The 14,538-nt window shown below is 42.2% G+C and overlaps 1 protein-coding gene and 1 long non-coding RNA gene across 7 annotated transcripts in view; one reads left to right on the plus strand and one right to left on the minus strand.

Annotated features, from left to right (window-relative positions):
* Window positions 1-12,663, minus strand: part of strbp (spermatid perinuclear RNA binding protein) — a 227,828-nt gene extending 215,165 nt beyond the window's left edge. For 4 of the 6 annotated variants that reach the window (XM_048559172.2, XM_059638313.1, XM_048559174.2 and 1 more), the window contains exon 1: window positions 12,486-12,663. The gene's annotated coding sequence lies outside the window, so the exon portion shown is untranslated. Of the gene's footprint in view, window positions 1-11,351; window positions 11,373-11,543; window positions 11,565-12,485 lie in introns of those variants that run through there. The other 2 variants (XM_059638315.1, XM_059638314.1) reach the window with 2 other exon arrangements.
* LOC125465538 (uncharacterized) overlaps window positions 12,381-14,538 on the plus strand; it is a 76,887-nt gene continuing 74,729 nt past the window's right edge. The window contains exon 1 of the long non-coding RNA XR_007250273.2: window positions 12,381-12,786. This is a non-coding gene — a long non-coding RNA (uncharacterized LOC125465538). The remainder of the gene's footprint in view (window positions 12,787-14,538) is intronic.

Below are 14,538 nucleotides of genomic sequence, written 5' to 3' on the forward strand. Positions count from 1 at the left end.
ATAGGTCAGTCCAGGGAGGACGGACAGGTCAAAGAGGTGGGATGAGGTTGGTAGGTGGGAAATGGAGGTGCGGCTTGAGGTGGGAGGAGGGGATAGGTGGGAGGAAGAACAGGTTAGGGAGGCGGGGACGAGCTGGGCTGGTTTTGTGACGGGGGGGTGGGTGTGGTGGGGTTAGAGGAGAGTGTGGAGCGGACAACGGCGTCACGGAGCGAGTGGTCTCTCCGGAAGGCAGACAAGGGTGGAGATGGAAAAAAAATATCTTGGGTGGTGGGGTCGGATTGTAGATGACACTCCCCTCCAACCCCACCACACCCGGCACCTTCCCCTGCAACCACAGGAAGTGCTACACTTGCCCCCACACCTCCTCCCTCACCCCCATCCCAAGCCCCAAGATGACTTTCCGTATGAAGCAGATGTTCACCTGCACATCTGCCAGTGTATTATACTGTATCCACTGTACCCGGTGTGGCTTCCTCTACATTGGGAAAACCAAGGGGAGGCTTGGGGACCGCTTTGCGGAACACCTCCGCTCGGTTCGCAATAAAACAATTGCACGTCCCAGTCACGAACCATTTTAACTCCCCCTCCCATTCCTTAGACGACACGTCCATCATGGGCCTCCTGCAGTGCCACAATGATGCCACCCGAAGGTTGCAGGAACAGCAACTCATATTCCGCTCGGGAACCCCGCAACCCAATGGTTTCAATGTGGACTTCACACGCTTCAAAATCTCCCCTTCCCCCACTGCATCCCAAAACCAGCCCAGCTCGTCCCCTTCCCCCACTGCATCACAAAACCAGCCCAGCCTGTCTCTGCTTCCCTAACCTGTTCTTCCCCCACCCATCCCCTCCTCCCACCTCAAGCCACACCTCCATTTTCCACCTACCAACCTCATCCCGCTTCTTTGACCCGTCCGTCCACGCCGGACTGACCTATCCCCTCCCCACCTGTCCTCTCCTCTCCACCTATCTTCTCCTCTATCCATCTTCAGTCTGCCTCCCCCTCTCTGATGAAGTGTCTAGGCCCGAAACATCAGCTTTTGTGCTCCTGAGATGCTGCTTGGCCTGCTGTGTTCATCCAGCTTCACACTTTGTTATCTTGTGTTGTTCATATATTGTATAATGGTTTCAATAAAACAAAACTGTTAAGTTAAAGTTTTACTATTTCTGAAATAGCTACAAAAGGGCTGGATATTCTTAATAGTAGTGGGTGTGAATACGATAGGAAACAGGTCACCATAAGAAAGCTTCACTGCAATAGCAATTGCCCACCCTTCAGTAGAGGCAGCAACGGACTGTAACTGCAGTTACAATAAAGTCTGGCCCGTATGTTAGCCCGAGTAATACTGCATCAATAAGACTATTATTGACCAGAGCTAGAGAAAGAAAGTGAACAGAGGAAAAAAAAAACAAAAACAATCAGTATGTCCCACACATGTTCAGGTTCCTGATGTGCACATTTCCCCACCCAGGTTCTGCTCACTCCAAAATGGCAACCAGACATTTCCTTCCTAACAGGATCTTGTTACTCTGGATAGAGAACAGAGCCTCTCCAAGCCCAAGTCCTGATTACTCCTCAATGGGAAATAAAGCCGCTCCCCATCAAGGGAGCAAGGCATCTCCCCATATGGGCTCTGGCTACTCCAGGATAGGGTGCAGGCTCTCCCTGTATAGGTCCCAGTTACTACGGGTACAAAGATAACAAGATGTGGGGCTGGATGAACACTGCAGGCCAGGCAGCATCCGAGGATCAGGAAAGCTAATGTTTCGAGTCTGGACCCTTCTTCAGAAATGGGGGAGGGGAAGGGGGCTCTGAAATAAACAGAGAGGGGGAGGTGATGATAGAAGTGGAGAGGAAACGGACAGGACAAGGGTGTGGAGATGAAACTAATAAAAGGTGCGTGTAAGTACAGAGTTGGAATCGGTGTTAGTCAGTGAGGACGGAGGGGCAGGTGGGTGGGCGGGAAGATGGACAGGTCTGTCTTCTCTCCATCTACGTGCTCCCATATCTACTTTCCATCTGCCTCCCCCTCCTCTCCCTATTTATTTCAGAACCCCCTTCCCCTCCCCCCGTTTCTGAAGAAGGGTCCAGGCCCAAAGCTTCAGCTTTCCTGCTCCTCTGATGCTGCCTGGCTTGCTGTGTTCATCCAGCTCCACACCATGTTATCTCAGACTCCAGCAATTAGCAGTTCCTACTATCTGCCACTATGGGTACAATGCCTCTCATCGTATGGGTGGTGGTTACTCCAGGCCAGGAAGCAGGGCTTTTCTCCATGTGGTTAATGGTTACCCTGGACCATGTAATAGTCAGGACCTTTCCCACAAGCACTGACAGACATTGTTGTCACCTCTTTGGCCACAGGTGAGGTCCCAAAGGACTGGAGAATAGCCAATGTTGCCCCATTGTCTAAAAAGAGTAGCAGGGATAATCCAGGAAATTATTGGTCTGGGAGTCCTTTGATGGTGCAAAGGAGATTATTAGAAAAGATTCTCAGGGACAAGATCTACACACATGTAGAAGCGAGTGCATTTATTGGTGATAGCATGGTTTTGTGTGGGGAGATCGTGCCATACTAACTTGATAAAGTTTATTGAGGAGGAGACAAAAATTATTGATGAGGGAAGAGGTTGATGTTGTCTACATGGACTTCAGTAAAGCCTCTTCAGTACAGAGACAAGGTCTCTCATGGGACACTGGTTCAGAAGGTGGCCACATAGTATCGGGTTGAGTCACGGAGCCATCTATAATCCAACCTCACCAAAGACATTTTTTCCACCCCTACCCTTGTCTGCTTTCTGGAGGGACCACTCTCTGTGACTCCCTTGTCCGCTCCACACTCCCCTCCAACGCCACCACACCCGGCACTTTCCCCTGCAACCACAGGAAGTGCTACACTTACCCCCACACCACCTCCCTCACGCCCATCTCAGGCCCCAAGAAGACTTTCCACATCAAGCAGATGTTCACCTGCACATCTGCCAATGTCGTATGCTGTACCCGTTGTGGCTCCCTCTACATCAGGGAAACCAAGCGGAGGCTTGGGGACAGCTCTGCAGAACACCTATGCTTGGTTCGCAATAAACAACTCCACCTCCCATTCCATAGACGACATGTCCAGCCTGGGCCTCCTGCAGTGCCACAACAATGCCACCCAAAGGTTGCAGGAACAGCAACTCATATTCTGCTTGGGAACCCTGGAACCCAATGGTATCAATGTGGATTTCACAAGCTTCAAAATCTCCCCTCCCCCCACTGCATCTCAAAACCAGCCCAGCTCGTCCCCACCTCCCTAACTTGTTCTTCCTCTCACTTGTCCCATCCTCCCACCTCAAGCCACACCTCCATTTCCTACCTTCTGACCTCAACCCCAACCCCTTGGCCTATCAATCCTCCCCAGACTGATCTATCCCCTTCCTACCTCCCCACTTAGACTCACCTCTACAGGCTCCATGCCTGCCCTTTTAACTTGTCTGTCTCCTCTCCACCTATCGTCTCCTCTGTCCACCTTCGATCCGCCTCCCGCTCTCTCCCTATTTATTTCAGAACCCCCTCCCCATCCCCCTTTTCTGATGAAGGGTGTAGGCCTGAAACATCAGCTTTTGTGCTCCTAAGATGCTGCTTGGCCTGCTATGTTCATCCAGCTCCACACTTTGTTATCTGTAATATGACCCTCTCATTTCACAAAGTGAGCTCTTCGCAGAATGTTGAAGGTAAATGCACATTGATTGAATATGTCCTATTTCACCTCCTCTGCCCTTTTAATAAATTGTAGCAATGTAAAAGAATATGGGTGTTTTCTGCTTCTGCATTTTGAAAATGACTCTTTATTGGGAGGAAAACTCAATTGTTTTGCTGAGAAAAAGCATTTTTTTTTAAATTGCCAAATTTTCTCCATATGAAATTAACATTACTTGAAAATTTGATCCATTCAAGAAAACTTGTTGTAACCCATGATTAAAAACTTTGAAATAAATTTTCATTATTTTCTTCAAAGCAAAAAATGCTGACCATCAACTTTCCGTAAGAATAAAAAAGGAGCAAGTGTCATAACTGAAGCAAATACAGTGCAGGCTAGAGATCTGAAATTGAACTAAAGCACCACAGGAATTCAGCAGGTCTTGGCTAATCTGTCGAGAAATAAACAGTTAAATTCTAAAATGACTCATCTTCAGATCTATCACAACAGTTGAGTTGCGATTTAAGTTAAAATAGCATATACCTATATACCCATACTTTCAATTAAAAATAATTTAACTTTTTATAAAAGCCAGATTGTTTTTTCCCCAATAATAGGATGGCAGAGCAAGATCATTATTGACAATGAAACAATTTGCATCTTTGAAAAACAAATGAATCAATTTAACAAATTATCTAATATTCAAATTGTACCTTTCTCCAAAGCAATTTTATTTTTAACATGTGTCTGAGCTTAAGAAATTCAGATGCCCACCACTACGAAGTTGAAAAGTAGAAGGTTTTAGTAAATTTACTTGAAGTTTGGCTATCATGTATGTATGTTAAAATACAGGACATACAGTCACAAAACTCCCTGTCAACAAAGTTTCCTTCTGAAAACGTCATTAATACATACAGGTTTTTAGATCAAGAAAATGCTCTTTAAAAGATCCAAACTGGGAGCAACTTCATACTGCAAATTTCATTTGCATGTTAAAAATGTGCCTTTGTCACCTAACATTACATACCCTGTGCCTGATTCTCCACAGAACATTTGCTTCAGCACACTTGATCCGTTCAATTCTTCAAATCCAAACCACAGATCTATACAAAACAAAACTTTAAAACAAGCTCGTTACAAGTTGCTTTAGTTGTTCATTCACCTTTCCGGCTCAAAAATCAAACTCAGTCAGTGTGTCATCAGGTCTTCTCGAAAATGCAGCCTTACCACTGCTATCTTCTTTTTCACTTCTTTGTTGCACCCTCCATCTGCATATATTTTGCTTCCAAAATACTTGAATTCCTACACTCACTCCAGTTCTTTCTAGGAAGATCACAATTTTGTTACAGATACGTAACATTCTGGCTTAGTCAATGATCACTTTCATTCTCAAATCTGCCAATTAGTTCTTGTCATCCTGTTGTTCTTGTAACAATTACTCTTGTCAGCTGCAAATCTAACTCATGTTATCATTCACCTCTCTAATCTTATACGCATCTTCAGACGACGTTTTGATCATGGTTTCTGCATCGACGTTGAAGAGGATCGATCATGAACCACCTTGTCAAAACATCTTTTCCAATGCACATGGTTCTCACTCTGGATCTGCTGTCTTGTTGCTATAATTGTCTATATAGATTTATCAGTCTTGCATCTCTACCATCCACCCAAATATGTTTCAGCGCTTTTTAAAATTCCTTCTACAAAGTTGGCATGTGATTTCTCCTTTTGTGCCTTTTGCACAGGCAATGCCTCGTATCCACAGCCATTACTGAAGTGTCAGCCTCCAAGAAGAGGTTTTGTTTTTGAAGAAGGTATAGCAGCAAAGGCAAGCTTTTAAGAAAATTAAAATATCTATTCACACCAAGCTTCCAAGAGATAAATGAGAAGCAGGCCGCCCAAAAGGAATTCCACCCCCACCGACCTCCCTCCTTACTCCAAAGACACAGGTAAACCATGCCACCCTTACCACAACCTGCCAGGAACAGAATTTGAGTCATCTCTGCGACAAGAATCAGAACCACACTAGGAAGTCTATTTCCTCAGTCATTAGGGTCATTAATTATTTCATTCTAAATTATATAGTTTATTCCTTTAAAATTTATTTAGATAATTGTGACAATACTATGGCTTTAAGATGTATATTCTGTACTTTTGAAAAAAAAAGGATGAAAGGTTGAGACAGAGGCGCCAAGCAGTCCACTCTTTGCCAATAAAGTAAACAGCTTGAGGCGCCTTGGAATTGTTTTAAAAGCTAGAACAGAAGTAGCCAAAATTGGCAAGGTCAACAATTGCACATGAGACCATCTATATTACTGAATTTGTTTTTGCTAAGGGTATGTTTATGGGGCATTACTATATGAGAACATAGTAGTTACTATATCTTGAAATGCTTAGTGAAATAGAGAGTTATGGGTTAAGCCAATTCTTTTGTCTATTTTAACCGTAGTATTAAAAAAGTGTGTTTGCGCTTGAAGTCGAGTAGTTTGACCAATTGAATTGAATCTGGAATGCAATGTTTTAAACTTAACGTTTTCTTAATTTAAAGGTAGGGTCTAGGGTATCTTCTTAATATATTTTGAGGGGATTTGGTCTGTTCCATAACAATGTGTTACAAAAGGAAAATGCAAATGAGACAAAATATTGAAATACAAGGTAACATCAGAATAGCAGATTATATCTCCAAATCACGGACCACAGGGATTCAAGGAACAGCTCTCATCAAATTTAAGGCCAATTAGGGATAGGCAATAAATGCTGCCTATGCAAGTGACATGCATGAATTAAGAAAACCATTTTATTCAAGTAAGTGCATAAAAAAGCCTCATCCTTTACACAAGTGAATGCTGATTGACGAGCTAAAAGCAAAAAAAACCTTAAGTTTTTTCAAGTAATCAAGTCTTAATTAAATTGTACAATCCTTGCCCACAATTAGGTTTACCATCTTGTATTGAATCATTCAGATCTATAGTACAGAGAAAAGCTCCGTCAACCCACATACAAGTCGCTTAAAAGGTAGAAGTTACTTTTTACTGATACCGTATGCCCAAAATAAACTTTGTAAAAAAATTAATTTGACAATTCAAGGGAGCTTTGGTAATCATTTAAACTGGGCTAATCAAATCTCAAACATTATTTGGAGGAATGAGTTATGTAAAGCAGTTTTCTTAAACAATGTTGAGGAACCTGCTCAGGAACCGGTTATTTTAGATCGCGCATCGTGGGAAGAGACAGCATTCTTCAGTAATCTTAGAATAAAGGAGCTCAAGATACAAGAGATCATATGATAAATTTCACATTAAAATTTTCAAGTGGCATGATTAAATCCGAAATTAGATTACACAAAATTAAACAACATTTACAAAAGGTATGAAGGGCAACTTGTTTCAAATGTATGGCAAAATATGCTTAGATGATATGCTGGTAGATAGTAATGGCACACATTTAGAGAAATAATTCATAATTCTAAACGCACGTCCTCTTGAGAAATAAAATCTCTATTGGAAGCATAGTACAAGTGGCTAATTAGAGAAATTAAGGATAGCATTCGATTAAAAGAGGCTTCTAATAGTTCCAAAACAAAACTAAACTAATCTGAGAAATTATGCTTTTGAAAGTAAATTAATAAAAAGGGGGAGCAAACCAGTGTAAATCGCTAAGATATACAAAAACACATTCAACAACTATTATAACAATGATGGAAAAAATGAAATCCTTTACAGTCAGAGACAAGAAAAATAATTATGGGGAAGTAAGGTTAAACAATTTTTAAAAATCCAGTCTGTCTTCACATCTTCCCTTGGCATTCAAAGGCATTACTATCACCGAATCGCCACTATCAACACTGAGGGTTACCACTGGCCAGAAATGGAAAGTGCCATCTATTTAAATATTATGGCTACATGAGCAGATCAGAGAATTCTGCAGAGTGTTACTTCACTTCAATCATTATAAACTTTCTACCATCTATGAGATACAACTGAAATATACGATTGAATACTCTCCATTTGCCTGGATGAACACAGCTCAAGCACAAGAGGTCTGTTACAAGCCTGGGCAAAACAGTCCACTCAGCTGACACTCCATTTACCACGAGCATTCCATTATATATTTCACTTGTATCTCATAGATGGGGCAGCACAGTGGCTCAGTGGCTAGCACTGCTGCCTCACAGCACCAGGGACCCAGATTCGATTCCAACCCTCGTTGACTGACTGTGTGGAGTTTGCACGTTCTCCCCACGTCTGTGTGGGTTTCCTCCAAGTGATCCGGATTCTTCCCACAGTCCAAAGATGTGTAGGTGAGGTGGACTGGCCATGCTTAATTGCCCATAGTGTCCAGAGATGCGTAGATTAAGTGGGTTATAGGGGGATGGATCTGGGTAGGATGTTGTGAGGGCTGGTGTGGACTTGTCAGGCTGAAGGTCCTGTTTCCACACTGTAGGGATTCTATATTCTATGATCTTCAACATTCAGTGCCTCCATCAAAGCAGAGTGACAAGACTGTACCATCTGCAACATGCACTGCAGCAGCACGTCAAACTAATTCAACAACATCCTCCAAACCCTACCACCAAAAAAGGTCAGAGGCAGCAAATAAGTTTGAACATCACCCGCTGCAAAATGCCTCCACGTCACACACCACCCTAACTTGAAACTATAATCCCCATTTCTTCACCGTTGTTAAATTGAATGCCTGGAACTCCAATTCAAACAACACTATTGGTGTATCTATAGAACTCCAACTATTGTCATTCAAGAAGCTGTCTGACAAAACAGAACTAGGGGCAAGAAATAAATACTGACCTAATCAGCACCAGTCACATGAAATGAAAAAAAAATTGAAAAACTCATAGAAAAATAAAGAAACCAAGTGTCCAATCAGCAAGGAATTGAACTACGTCCAGGAAAGAAAAATGGCTTGAGAAATTAATGAGACTGAATCTAAGAAACCCCTGTACCCAATGTCCTACCTGCTGGTTTTTTTAAAAAGCAGTGACTCCAGATTAGGGTGGATGCATTGGTTTGATTTTCCTGGAATTACCTGGATTCTGAAATGGCCTCAAGAATGAGGGATGACCGAAACCAGAGAACCACAGCTCAGTTAATCTGCCATCAGTAGTATGGAATTTGAGCAAATCTATCAATAAGGAAATAACAGAAACTTGCAGAAATGGCAATATAGTTTAGCAAAGTCACAACTTTATGACTAAGGAATTGTGTTTGATACATTCTCAAAAGAATCAGCTAAGAGGCTCAGGGGGACAAGTGGATCTTCATAAGTCATTCAACAAAAGGTGCTCCACAGATTAATGCACAAAATTCACGCATACACAGAAGGCCAGGCTGCCAATCTGCCATTTAACACTGTCACATCTGATCCTGTGCCTCAAAACTATAATTCTTGGTATTTTTATCTTCTAAAAATGTGTTTCTTTCTTAAATATCTTCAATAATTTAGCCTCGTAACCCTTTGTGGCACAGAATTCTACAGGTTTACTAACCTCATGCAGTGCAAAATCAAATCTGTGGAGGAGCAACGAGTCACTTTCATTGGGTGTTGCTAGGGTTAGTACTTAGACTTATGCAATTTATGATATCAGTGATTAATCAACTGTAAGACATTCAAATTTGGTGATGATAAATAAGGCAGCGAGTAGGTAGAGAAAAAGCTGGCAAAAGACAAACAGAGTGTAGAAGGTTAGAGGCCAGCTAAGATCAAACTGAAGAATCTACATGCTGTTTTGGTCTCCTTATCCAAATAAGGGCATATTTGCTGGGATTACGGCTCACCAGATTAAAACGTTGGATGACAGTGATATCCTAAGAACATAAATTAAGTAGAATGGGCCTGCATTCTCTCAAGTTTAGAATGCAAGGTGAGCTCATTAACCATTTTATATGTTTCAAAGGTTTCACAGGGTAGATGCTGAGGCGGCAAAACCAAAAGAACTGTGGATGCTGTAAATCAGAAATTGCAGTAAAAGCTCAGCAGGTCTGGCAGCATCTGTGGAGAGAAATAGGAGTTAACATTTTTGGTCGAGTGATCCCTCCTCAGAACTGATGATAGCTAGGAAATATCGATTTACATGCAGAAGATTGGAGGGGCTGGGTGGAAAGAGTGGATTGGTGGAGTTAGAGCCCGAAGAGCAAGAAGAACAGCTGGACAGACGGATGCCAAGGGGACATTTAACCTGGCTGGAGATTCTAGAATTCTATATTATTAACTCAAAAGAAAGGGATAGGCCATTTAGGGCCGAAATGAAATCTCATCATTTTGAGATTGCGAATCTTGAATCTATCCGAGACAGCTTTGAATACGCAAAACAGTATATCCAAGGTTCTAATAGATAGATTTTGAGCAGTGAAGGAAATAAGGGATATAGAGCCAAGGCAGGGAACTACAACAGATGTACAAGGTCTGACACAAGCTTACCGAATGGCTGAGCTATATGGTCTACTCCTATAGTTAGTTAACATGGACCTAATCACAAGCATAGGACCAACTTCTGCATGTCAACTAGTAACACGTAACCTTACTGCTTTGCTGTGAAGCAAGTCTCCTGGAGCTCAACAACTGTAAGATGAAGCCAGTCTGCTTAATGTCTAAAAAGTTAATTTCTTATAACAATGTGCCATTGTGCTAAACCAGAACACGTAGGGTGCCGTAATATGAATGTCACACTGATTCAATAAGTTCCAAACTGCTGGAAAATAAGATAAACTCTCTCCTATGGATAGTTATCAGTTCATTTAACAGCTGATAAGATTCCAATTTGCAGAAAACAAATGCGGTAATTTTAAAACATAAAATCACATCTGAAAGTTTTAGACTACTGCATCTCAGAACATATCATCCAGCTAGTTTTTCCAACTTAGAATGTATTTAAGTTTCAAAATGCATAATTCACCATATAATACCAAGCTAATTTTGCAGTCAGTTCAGAGAAAGCTCATTCCAACATTGAGGTCTAGGATACAGTTCTTGAAATAAAGCGAGGGTGTAATATTTGTACATGGCCTAAGCTTCGACGCCTTAGGCACAGGAAAAGCAGACTCTAGCAGTTGATTTTTTTTAAAAAGGCACTTTCGACATTGCTCGGCTCCAATGCCATACTAGTGTCACCATAATCTCAGAGGTTCCTAAGAGACGTACGCAAGTTTAGCAAATCATAAAAAGATCTGGAGAAGTCAATATAGTGCGCACCCGACGCGGAAAACGAATCACTTACATGCATGCTATAAATATTCTGCTCAAGACACCGTAGGTATTTTGCAGTATTGCATATTCTAAACTTACTGCAGTTTTGCAAAGCTGAAAGAACATACCAATTTTATACAGGTCTACATTTACAAATAATTTTGCTTAGCTTACTTGGAAGGCTCTAGAAATTTTAACCAGGCGGACCGGTTTTGCAATGCATATTTAAATACGCTGCATGGCAACAGAAGAGAATTTAAGAATTCCGGCTGACACTTCTTACCGCTTTAAGTCGTGTACGAAATGTCGTTGAGTTTTGTACACATTTCCCTTTATGCACTGAAAACAATGACTCTCACCAAATAAATGGAAAGTAAATTTGGGTCAAGGACAATGCGTCAAACCGAAATCTCCGCAGAAAAGAAAACAAAAGAAACAAAATTTGAAACGATCAGGACCGGACATATTGCTTACTATTTGCAAAAGAAAACCTTTTTCATCCGTCAGAGGACGTCGATTTGTGTTAAAGTGCTCACGTTGAACAATGCACCTTCAGCGGTAAGCCTGCCAAATAGTGGACCTAAGCAAACCAAACACGGTGCTCAATTTCGCTAACTTGCAAGTTAATCACACGATTGAAAAGGACATTAAAAAAACTGGTCTTACAGAGAGGGAATGTCCAATCTTATAAGGATTGCAAATCAAGTCGTCCTACGTGGGAGGGATCCACGTTCGTATGCTTCTTCCCGTACAACAGCAATAGAGCGCGAGAATAAGACAAAGATTTGTGCGCTTTACCTTCAAATGTTTTCTGATAGCAAGGTGGCATATATTGGCCCTCGCACGAGAGGCAGGGATTACCAAGGGGCATTGCTATCGGGAAACCTCAGACTTTTTTTTAATCGTAACAAACCATTCATACTTGGAACAAATAAACAAAAGGCTCAAAACCCGGAACAGTCAAATGGGGTAAAAAAATCTTCATCTTATGTAACACCAAAGATTTATTTATTCGATAATGTCAAAACAATTCCATTAAATCAAATCATTATGAAACAAAGCCACAAATTAAGGCGGCAACACTTCACAAAAACGCCCATACACTTGTAATTACTGATCTTCAGATAGCTACAAGAACACCTTTAAACACCCACTTTCCATGTCAAAGGTCATAAGTTGTTAATGAAAAATACAAAGTCAGGAACCCTTCAGACACAATTATTTTAAAAATTACCTAACACAAAAGTACACGAACAAAGGAAAAACTCGTATCCAACCCGAGTACCTACTTAATTATGACCACGTTTACCTTGCTAAACTAACGACCTTCTCTAATTAAATCAAAGTTTTATTTTAAAATTTCATCGAAATATTTACACACTACAAAAATCAATGTCCTCTGGGGCGCAATTTATGGCAGGAAGCAATGTTGGACATATCTGCGCATGCCCAAAAAGGCCCAAGGGAATAGGCTCACTATTTCGCAGCGTGTAGGATAGGACCGAGACCCCGACTCTACCACGCGAGAGATGGAGGAAAAAAAACACTGACGCTCCGAGCTGCTCGGTAATTAAAACAAAGACAAAAAAATACTGAGGTGAAACTCACCACAATCAAATCGGTGACCAGTGCTGGGCGTCCCGAGAAGGTAAATTCATTCACTGCACGGCAGATAAGAGTCAATTTAAACCCATGAATAGGGATCTGAGTGAGCTGACCTAGCACGTCCTCCAGTGCAGGGACTCAGCCCTCACTCCGAGCGCCGGCACCAACCGCCGCTCACGTGGAGCAGCACCGCCGTCTCTCATTGGTCCGTACTGCCCCTCTCCTTGGAGACCGGGCCTTCACGAGTTCGGAGTGGGGTGCAGCCTTACTCGAGGTGGTTTGGAGAAACTACCAACCGGGAGAGGTAAGGAACTAGGGGAGGGAGAGACGGAAAAGATAGACGGACAGATAAATGGAAGACTGGTGGTTCGAGGCTAACGGCGGGATACCAAGCAGGCCACCGAGTAAAAAGGAAACTCTGGTTTAAATAGGATGTTGCAGTATGGAGGGTCCGGACCAAGTTGGGTCTTCCTTCCTTCCTTCCTTCCTACCACCACCTCGGGAATAGGTTTGATATGGAGGTAAAACCACAGTAAACAAATAGGACAGGTCTTATCACACAGGATGATGGCTGGATTCAAATTTTAAAAGTTGGCTTTTTGGAGTTCCGCGGACTTTGACAGGCATTCCAGTAGGTGTAGGGTGTCTTGTGTAAAAATAGTCCCATTTCATTACTTCATATAGAAGGCCGATGCTGGAGTCTGAGATAACAAGATGTGGAACTGGATGAACACAACAGGCCGGGCAGTATTCGAGAAGCAGGAAAGCTGACGTTTCAGGTCTTTTTTTCTGAAGAACGTTCCTGACCCGAAACGTCAGCCTTCCTGCTCCTTTCGTTTGGTTGTATTTCTCAAGTCAGGATTCCTTACCCTTTAGCTCTATGGGCATAGACACCATTGTCCAGTAGATTCGTACGTTTTTACTTCTGCCTTCGTTTATCCACTGAGCTGTTAGCAACTTAATATTTGCAAAATAATGGAATCATGGATTCAAGATATTTGTGTGGTTTCCTCGTGTATATCCATGTGGTTCGTGAGGATGAATACAATTTCCTTTAAGAATTTTGACAAGTGTTAGAAAAGCATTCTTTTATAAATCTGTTTTAAATAGCCTCAAGATGCTGGGAACATGATTTGAAAGGGTGGGGGCATGTGCAAAATCTTGGGAAGAGCATTCTGCTGTGGTGAGACAGAAACTGGATTTATAGGAGCATTGCTCCTCCATTGTGGGTGAAATCTTGGTCATCAGGTGTGAGATACTTTTGATGTTTCTTCATGTGGTGCAGTTCTGGCCCATTCCTGAACTTGCATCTTTTGCAGTCATCTTCCACTTCAGCTTGAGGTTAAAGATGGACTATGTCTGCAGGGACATCCGGAAAGTGGTTTGAATGTAATGTCCTCAAGACCGTGTGGGAAAAGAGAGTGGATCCTATCATGTAGTTCCCTGCACGAAGTCATGTTGCAGAATGCCTGATTGCCAGAACTTTCCAACAAGCAGTAAGACTTGTCTGGTGGTGAGAAAGGCACTACCCATCAGATGCTTCATGAACACCCAGTCTCTGGGCACCACCACATGTCCTCAAAGCGGCGGTACTAGTGAAGAAATTCACTCATTTCCTTCTGGAATGTGCCTTTGCAAAGGAGGTTTGGAGAGAGATGCAGTGGTTTTTGTCGAGGTTCATCCTAAACAGTTTTGTGATGCAGTACTCTGTGCTCTATGGACTGTTTGCCAGGTCACACACCAAGACAAACTTTGACTGTGTCTGGAAGACCATTAACTTGCTGAAAGAAGCTCTTTGGTCTACCAAAACCTATTGTGCTTCTGGTGTAAAGAGTTGACTTTGACAGCGTGTTAAAGATTGTCATGTTCTTAGCTCCAGGACTATGTCACTAAAGCTCAGGGCAGCTGCTACCAAGGTGCAGTGGGGAAAGACCACCATCTAATGTTGGTTTTCCAAAGGTCTGTTCGGTTATCAGACACCCCCCTGTCCCAAAAAAAATTGCCTTAATGTATATAAATAGTATCCTGCATGAGTAAGAAATGCCTTTGGAATGCA

This window comes from Stegostoma tigrinum, chromosome 29, assembly GCF_030684315.1.
Source record: "Stegostoma tigrinum isolate sSteTig4 chromosome 29, sSteTig4.hap1, whole genome shotgun sequence".
Lineage (NCBI taxonomy): Eukaryota > Metazoa > Chordata > Chondrichthyes > Orectolobiformes > Stegostomatidae > Stegostoma > Stegostoma tigrinum.